Raw genomic sequence first — 9,924 nt, forward strand, 5'->3', positions numbered from 1 at the left:
CAAGCATCATGGGTGATAGAAGTAAAGCTTAGGTTGGTGTGCAATGGTTTAGATTTAGGATGTAACCTCTTCCCTCCCCAAATAAAATGTTTAAGACTGTATTAAGTTAAAGTGAAACAATCATTGTAATTGGGTGTACTTGAAGGTCCTCTCCAGTTAATATTGAAAGTTCCATCTTCTAACTTTAAGATGGGAACATCTGGAAATGAACATGTGCTGGGTGAAATTCTTTTTGAAGTCCATTTCCATAAGCTCAGAGGAAGGCATGGAATAGGCTACTGGGCGGTGCTGGTTAGGTCGGGTTGGGTGCCTCCATAATGGCATAGGGGGAAGGATTCTGTGCTGAGAGTACCTCATTGGGGGGGATTTACTAAAACTGGTGCACACAGAATCTGGTGCAGCTGTACATAGTAACCGATCAGCTTCCAGATTTTATTGTTAAAGCTTAATTGAACAAGCTGAAGTAAGAAACTGATTGGTTACTATGCACAGCCGCACCAGATTCTGTTTGCAACAGTTTTAGTAAGTGTCCCCAATGAGGTACTCTCAGCACAGAATCCTCCCTTGGCCTATCCAAAATGAAAAAAAAAGTTTTGCCTATAGTTCTACTTTAACCACTTTGCCGCTGCTCACTAGAGCTGTACTGCGGCAAAGTGGCTTTTGTAGGTCTGACGACGTAGACCTACGTCGGCAGACCCTCCCCCTTCTAGGCGGCGTGCGCCGCCGGAGGCTCGCTCCCACTGTATTCAGTCACAGCGGGAGTCGGGCCAGGGGAGGAGCAGCGGCGATCGCCGCTGCTCTTCCCCGATCGTCGGGGAATCGAGTGTGGAGATCCGCCCGCTTGTGTAAACACAAGCAGGCGGATCTCCGAAGTGACAGGCAGGGTCAGATTGCAGGGTTCAGCATAGCTGAACCCTCGATCTGTCCTTGTGTCACACAGTCACCTCCCCCCACACATGTCAGTAAGCACCAGGCATACATTAACCCCTCCCTCGCCAATAAAATTAACCCCTTCCCTGCCAGTTTCATTTTTACAGTAACAGTGCATATATATAGCACTGATTACTGTAGTAATGTCACTGGTACCCCCAAAAGTGTCAAACATGTCAGTCAGGGGTCCGATCTGTCCGCCGCAATGTCGCAGTCCCGCAAAAAAAAAAACGCAGATCGCCGCCATTACTCGTTAAAAAAAAAAACACCAAAAATGACATAAATCTTTCCCTTAGATAGTAAACACAATAACTTTTGCGCAAACCAATCAAAATACGCTTATTGCGATTTTTTTTACCAAACATAGGTAGCAGAAAACAAATTGGCCAAACATTTAAAAAAATTTTGATTTTTACATTTTTTGGGGGGGAATTTCATATAAAAAAAAATGTGAAAAATATTGTTATTTTTTCAAAATTTACGCTCTTTTTTTGTTTAATCGCAAAAAAAATCACACAGGTGATCAAATACCACCAAAAGAAAGCTCTGTTTGTGGGAAAAAAAGGATGTCAATTTCATTTGGGTACGGCGTCGCACGACCGCGCAATTGTCAAAGTCGCACAGTGCCGAATCGCAAAAAGTGGCCCAGACGTAAGACAGCAAAATCCTCCGGTGGTAAAGTGGTTAATACTTACAAGCCTTGTCCCTCCCCCCAGCCTGTGACTGGACAGTGGAGCAGAAGCAGCAAGCCAATGAGCATTTATCAGGATGCTTCTTGTTAGCACATGAGCTCAAATGAGTGACTCCTTGTGCTGCTTCTCCCTCCCTCAGTCTGAGATCTGCTGTACAGAGAATTGCAAAAGGGCTTTTAACAAAGATGACGTGCTTACACCATTGCAGTTAAAAAAAATACTTTACATAACACATCAATAAATACAGAGCTGATTAATTTGTGTTTCATATCTGTCTGAAGTTCAGCTTTTATTAGGAGCATGTGAAGACAGCTGCTACTTAGTCCTAGCTGGGGTTCGTATCCACCACTAGAGACCTTCAGTGCCAGTTCACACTGGTACGATGCGGGAAAACTGTGAATCCACTGCGCCGGGTTCCCGCACCGCACCCGACTCGCAAGCAGTTTACTTTGCCATATGCGAACTGCTGGGAGTGTCAATACAAAATTAATGACACCCCCAGATTAGTTTGCATATCGCAGTGCAAACTGTCAATTCCAACAGGAATCGGATAGCATAGGGTGTGAACACCCATGCGATCAGATTCTGGTGTGGACCATAAAAAAGGGTCCTGCATGACTTTGGTCCGAATGCAATGCAAATTCATCCATACAATCGCATGTGATTTGCACAGCAGTGCGGCACGAATCACATGCGATGTCTGACATAGCTATAATGTGAACTGGGATTCAATGATTGAATTCTGGACATGGTTCTAGGTACGGTCAGCTCTCTGTTACACTGGTGTGCTCTGCCATGAAACTTGCACCCTCTCTGTGGCTTAGCCAATGGCAAACAACTGTACTGGACAGAAGCGTCATCTGCAACAAATATTAGCTATACTGACAGGTTCATGTTAAGTTATTCCTTTCCAGAATGTAACAGACCTCAACTGAGCTGTAAATTTCTGGTTCATTTCAAAGCACTGGTATCATTGGTGTTCCACTGTAGGACTAAGAATCATAAAACTTCACGGAGGAGCCATAAATCTCCAGCCCATCAACCACACGAAGTTCCCCAGCCTAAATGTATTTTCCTTGTCTCAGTCCTGCAAGCAAAAACATACACCTTTCCACCCTTTGCTAAATTAAATATACTGTAGGCTCTAGCGGAGTTTCATTCCTAGCACACTGTATTGACTTTGGAAATAACTGGCGTTTACTTTGGGTGGAGAAAAATGTCCAAAGAAATAAGTGCTCACATTACTATTACCCCTTGATGATGTGGTCTGATCATTTAGAGGGTGATATTCGACAGAAAATGTTTCCAAGGTGGGGAAGCACCTTTCTTTGAAACTTTGAAAGAAAAAGGTCGACATTTGGGTCAAGATGCAATCTTGTGGGCTTGTGTTAAATTCCGTTGCTTAGGTTCCGTGAGCTCATGGATTATAGAGGAGACTATAAAGAGCCAGCTCAGATCTTGCAGGTGGAGGAGACGCTCAGGAAGTGGTGCAGTAAAGAATCTGACATTTCCTGAAGGAAATACCAAGGCTGAGCTGACATGAAGCAGAGTTTTATGTGGGCAGGTCAGAGAGAAGAGGGTTTATTAGCTCTTGGAATCTAAAAGGGCCTTTTACGTCCATACCATAACTTCCCACTGTCCATCTTTTCAATCCAAATTCCTTTTTTTTTTTTTTCAAATGGGTTCTAAATCTTGCTAAAGAAATTGAGATATGCCTGTGATCAAATCTAAATAGTGTGTATATACATTGCTCAAAAAAAATTAAAGAAACAATGAAAACTCATTATATCTCAATGGGGAAAATATCATGCTGGATATCTATACTGATATGGACTGGGTAATGTGTTAGGAATGAAAATAAAAGACACATCATTTGATGGAAATTAAAATGATCAACCTACAGAGGACTGAATTCAAAGATACCCCAGAAATCAAAGTGAAAAATGATGCAGCAGGCTAGTCCATTTTGCTGAAATTTCACTGCAGCAACTCAAAATGGTACTCAGTAGTTTGTATGGCCCTCACATGCTTGAATGCAGCCTGGGACGTCTTGACATGCTCCTATTGAGACGACGGATGGTGTCCTGGGGTATTTCCTCCCAGATCTGGACCAGGGCATCACTGAGCTCCTGAACAAACTGAGGTGCAACCTGGCGGCGTCAGATGGGCCAAAAACATAATGTCCCAGAGGCGTTCTATTAGATTTAGGTCAGACGGGCATGAGTGCCATTCAATGGTGTCAATTCCTTCATCCTCCAGGAACTGGCTGCATACTCTCGCCACATGAGGCCGGGCATTGTCGTGCACCAGAGGAACTCAGGAACCACTGCACCAGCGTAGGGTCTGACAATGGGTCCAAGGATTTCATCCTGATACCTAATGGCAGTCAGAGTGCCATTGCCTAGCCTGTAAAGGTCTGTGCATTCCTCCATGAATTTGCCTCCCAAGACCATCACTGACCCACCACCAAAACGGTCATGCTGAACAATGTTGCAGGCAGCATAATGTTCTCCGCGGCTTCTCCAGACCCTTTCATGTCTGTCACATGTGCTCAGGGTGAACCTGCTCTCATCTGTGAAAAGCACAGGGTGCCAGTGGCGGACCTGCCAATTCTGATGCTCAATGGCAAATGCCAATTGAGCTCCACAGTGGCGGGCAGTGAGCACAGGGCCCACTATTGTACGTCAGGCCCTCAGGCCACCCAAATGAAGTCGGTTTCTGATTGTTTGGTCAGAGACATTCACACCAGTGGCCTGCTGGAGGTCATTTTGTAGGGCTCTGGCAGTGCTCATCCTGTTCATCCTTGCACAAAGAAGCAGATATCGGTCCTGCTGGTTTTTTAAGGACCTTCTACAGACCTGTCCAGCCTAGACCTAGAGTAACTGTTTGTCTCCTGAAATCTCCTACATGTTCTTGAGATTGTGCTGGGAGACACAGCAAACCTTCTGGCAATGGAACATATTGATGTGCCCTCCTGGAGGAGATGGACTGCTTGTGCAACCTCTATAGGGTCTAGGTATCGCCTCATGCTACCAGTAGTGACACTGATCCTAGCCAAATGCAGGACTAGTGAAAAGCAGTCAGAAAAGATGAATAGGGAGAAAATGGCAGTGCCCTCTACCTGTAAAACCATTCCTGTTTTGGAGGTTGTCTCATTGTTGCCCATCTAGTGCACTTGTTGTTAATTTAATTAACACCAAAGCAGCTTAAACTGCCCCCTCTGCTATGTAACTGACCAGATCAATATCCCAGGAGTTCAATTGACTTGATTCTATACTCTGATTAAAAAGTGATCCTTTAATGTTTTTGAACAGTGTTTATATACAGTCAGGTCCATAAATATTGTCTCTATACACCACCACAATGGATTTGAAATGAAACAAAAAAGATGTGCTTTAACTGACGACTTTCAGCTTTAATTTGAGGGTATTTACATCCAAATCAGGTGAAAGGTGTAGGAATTACAACAGTTTGTATATGTGCCTCCCACTTTTAAGGGACCAAAAGTAATGGGACAGATTAACAATCATAAATCAAACTTTCACTTTTTAATACTAGGTTGAAAATGCTTTGCAGTCAATTACAACCTGAAGTCTGGAACGCATAGACATCACTAGACGCTGGGTTTCATCCCTGGTGATGCTCTGCCAGGCCTCTACTGCAACTGTCTTCAGTTCCTGCTTGTTCTTGGGGCATTTTCCCTTCAGTTTTGTCTTCAGCAAGTGAAATGTATGCTCAATCGGATTCAGGTCAGGTGATTGACTTGGCCATTGCATAACATTCCACTTCTTTCCCTTAAAAAAATGATTTGGTTGCTTTCGCAGTATGCTTCGGGTCATTGTCCATCTGCACTGTGAAGCGCCATCCAATGAGTTCTGAAGCATTTGGCTGAATATGAGCAGATAATATTGCCCAAAACACTTCAGAATTCATACTGCTGCTTTTGTCAGCAGTTACATCATCAATAAATACAAGAGAACCAGTTCCATTGGCAGCCATACATGCCCACGCCATGACACTACCACCACCATGCTTCACTGATGAGGTGGTATGCTTTGGATCATGAGCAGTTCCTTTCCTTCTCCATATTCTTCTCTTCCCATCACTCTGGTACAAGTTGATTTTGGTCTCATCTGTCCATAGGATGTTGTTCCAGAACTGTGAAGGCTTTTTTAGATGTTGTTTGGCAAACTCTAATCTGGCCTTCCGTTTTTTTGAGACTCACCAATGGTTTACATCTTGTGGTGAACCCCCTGTATTAACTCTGGTGAAGTCTTCTCTTGATTGTTGACTTTGACACACATCCACCTACCTCCTGGAGAGTGTTCTTGATCTGGCCAACTGTTGTGAAGGGTTTTTTCTTCACCAGGCAAATAATTCTTCGGTCATCCACCACAGTTGTTTTCCGTGGTCTTCCAGGTCTTTTGGTGTTGCTGAGCTCACCGGTGTGTTCTTTCTTTTTAAGGATGTTCCCAACAGTTGATTTGGCCACACCCAATGTTTTTGCTATCTTTCTGAGGGGTTTGTTTTGTTTTTTCAGCCTAATGATGGCTATCTTCACTGATAGCGACAGCTCTTTGGATCTCATATTGAGAGTTGACAGCAACAGATTCCAAATGCAAATAGCACAATTGAAATGAACTCTGGACCTTTTATCTGCTCCTTGTAAATGGGATAATGAGGGAATAACACACACCTGGCCATGGAACAGCTGATCAGCCAATTGTTCTATTACTTTTGGTCCCTTAAAAAGTGGGAGGCACACATCCAAACTGTTGTAATTCCTACACCTTTCACCTGATTTGGATGTAAATACCCTCAAATTAAAGCTGAAAGTCTGCAGTTAAAGCACATCTTGTTTGTTTCATTTCAAATCCATTGTGGTGGTGTATAGAGCCAAAAAGATTAGAATTGTGTTGATGTCCCAATATTTATGGACCTGACTATATAATCATACAGGGTTCTAAAGGGGTGTCGCTAAGAAATACTGTTTTTATGCAAAAATTTGCAAAAATATGTAGGGGTGTATAACAGTGAGCAGAGGGTTTATTCAGAATTTTCTAGCTCTTGCTAGTTATACATTCAGCAATGCAATCATTGATAAAATTATAATTAATTGCGTTTTGGAGAAATCAACTGAATCCAAATCCAGCTGAAAGTAATCTTTTTTTATACGCTAGATGATTATTTTTGAGTCAAAATTTATTGCAAATAATCACCAATGGTTATTAACTAATTGCTTATCCTTACACCCGCATTAAAGCCCAACACCACTGTAATGGAATTGCGACCCTACAATGTGCTTGTGTGCTTTTTTCGTCAGAATACAGCTTCCTATATTCAGATATTCTGGCCGCCCCCATACAAAACTACCCGCGAATAGCTTGTATAAGATCTAGAACATGTATTGAACACACCGAATATATATCCCACCAGGTCAGGTGCCTGATTACATTATCATATGCAGATGAAATTGTGTACAGAAACATAATGAACATATCTAAGTAACTACCAGCACAAACAGTATTCTACTTTCACACTAGTAACTAATAGATGACAGTGATTTAACCCTCCTCTTGTGTTAGGGTCAAAACTGACCCGTTTTCAGGTTTTGAATGTCTATAAGTATCACATAAATTTGTTTATTGCATCAAGATTTTTTTACTTTGTCAGGAACCTCTATTTAAACAATGTAATAGAAAAATAATCCTTTTCACTAAATTATAAAATACTGTGGTGAAAATTAAGACGTTCATGGTGTTAGGGTCAATTCTGACCCAGTTATAATATAGGATTTTAGGACACTAATAAGTTCCAAAACTGAAATCATAAACACTCTCTCTGCTTAGTAACAGTGACAGCCAATCCCCTCTCAACCCTATGAGCTGTAGTTAGGGAGGGGCCTATCTCTTTTCCTGCTTGTCTGCTTCTCTAAATAAAGTGAAGAAACATAGGACAAATTCATTTCAGAGTTGCTGACTTTATTTTACCATTTTTTAAATTTGACAATGAGAGGTATGCTATCAAAAGAAAGGTCTAGGGGTCACACCAAAAATATTAAAACCAATCTTTTCAAGGATAAAGAAGCCTAACAAGGTAACCAAGAGGTAAGAAACAAATTTGATGATAAATAATTATTCAGAGGGTATTTTATGGCTGATTTAAAACACGGGTCAAAACTGACCCTAACATCATGGATAGTAACGGAATTCTAACATAAGAGGAGGGTTAAATAACTGCAGCTAATAACTGGCAGACTTGCCGTCATCTAGCTCATGAAGTACAATACACATTATTATAAGTGTAAACAGGGCCGGTGCAAGGATTTTTGACACCCTAGGCAAAACTTAATTTTGCCGCCCCCATTGGCTCCGCCCCTGACTTCACCCCTTTGTCAGTGTTAAATGGTTTTATTCAACCCTCTAACTGCTACATCTGCAAGATGGCTAGTTCTTTTAAAAAACGATTGACTTACTAGCAGGATCAGTATGTTAAAACAAAAGCGAGAAAACCTAAAAGCAAGAAAGAAAACTAATGCAGCCACCCATCTAAGAACTAGTAAGCTGCAGTACAATAAATATTTTGCTTTGCTTTACCACTTGCCAACCGCCCGCCGCAGTTTTACTGTGGCAGGCTGGCTAGGCTGCGCAAAACAACATAGCTCTTTGTCAATCGCGCGCGTGGTGCTGGGGGGCAAGCATGTGCTGCCATTGGCGCGCTCCCCTACTAGGCAGCAGGGATGACGATCCATGGGACAGGTGGCCGTAAATGCTGATGGGCACCCGCAATCGTTCCCCACTGAGAGAGAAGAACGGTCGGCTGTTGTAAACACAGCTGACCATTCTCCCTGGAATGATCGCGAGAGCCTGTGATCCTTCTATGTAGGATCACAGGTCTCTATGGTAATTTCAGAAGTCACGCCCCCCCCCACAGTTAGAATCACTCCCCTAGGCTCACATTTAACCCTTTGATCACCCTGGGTTAACCCCTTCTCTGCCAGTGTCATTATCATAACAGTGCATATGTATAGCACTGATTACTGTAGTAATGTCACTGGTAACCCCAAAAGTGTCAAAAATGTCAGTCAAGGGTCCGATCTGTCCGCTGCAATGTCGCAGTACCGCAAAAAAATGCAGATCACCGCCATAACTAGTAAAATAAGTAAATTAAAAATGACATAAATCTTTCCCATAGTTAGTAGATGCGATAACTTTTGCGCAAACCAATCGAAATACGCTTATTGCAATTTTCTTTTACCAAAAATATGTAGCATAAAACAAATTGGACTAAAAGGATCGAAAATTTAGATTTTTACATTTTTTGGGGGGGAATGTTATATACCAGAATGTGAAAAATATAGTTTTTTTTTTAAGAATTGTCGCTATTTTTTTGTGTACAGCACAAAAAAAAAAAAAAATGGAGAGATGATCAAATACCACCAAAAGAAAGCTCTATGTGTGGGAAAAAGGACATCAATTTTATTTGGGTACAGTGTCGCACGACTGCGCAATTGTCAGTTAAAGTAATGCAGTGCCGAATCGCAAAATATGGCCTGGTCATTAAGGGGGCAAATCCTTCTGGTCCAGAACTGGTTAATACCACTTTAAGTGCTGGTTCACACTTGTGTGATGCCAGACATCGCATGTGATTCACACCACATTACTGCCCAGATCACATGCGATGTCTCTGTGATGTGATTTCAGCCATACAAACTGTAAGGCTGAAATCGCATCGCATTTGCACCAAAATGGTGCAGGTCCCTATTTTGTGCCTGCACTGGAATCGGATCACATTGATGTTCACACCTACACGATCTGATTCCTGTATCATTTCACAGTTCGCACTGCGATCTTTGAACCAATCTGGGGGTGTCATTAACCTTACATTGACATCCCCAGCGATTCGCAGATCTCAGTGTGAACCAGTGTGCAATTCTGGTGCAATGCGGGAACCGGCACTGAATCGCAGGGTTTCCCCCATCGCACCAGTGTAAATCGGGACTAAGTGCCGGTTCATATTTGTGCCATGCAGGAACACTGCGAATATACAGCGTGTTCCCGCATCGCATCTGCACCTCTGGCAGTTCACACCGCCATATGCGATACGCAGGGGGTGTCAATTAAAAGTTAATGACACCCCCAGTTTGATCGCATATCGCAGTGCGATCTGCAAGTTTGCACAGAATCGGATCGCACAAGTGTGAACCACCATGCGATTCGATTCTGCTGCAGCAAAAAAAAAGCCTCATGTGCGAGTTTACTGTGGATGCGGTGCAAATTCAGCCATACAAAGTGTATGGCTG

At 42.6% G+C, this 9,924-nt stretch overlaps 1 protein-coding gene across 1 annotated transcript in view; it reads right to left on the minus strand.

Moving 5' to 3' along the window:
• The window catches only part of SYN3 (synapsin III), a 594,890-nt gene that overhangs the window by 356,750 nt on the left and 228,216 nt on the right, over positions 1-9,924 (minus strand). The gene's annotated exons all lie outside the window — the stretch shown is intronic.

Source organism: Pelophylax lessonae, assembly GCF_965119305.1.
Source record: "Pelophylax lessonae genome assembly, chromosome: 4".
In the NCBI taxonomy this organism is placed as follows: Eukaryota; Metazoa; Chordata; class Amphibia; order Anura; family Ranidae; genus Pelophylax; species Pelophylax lessonae.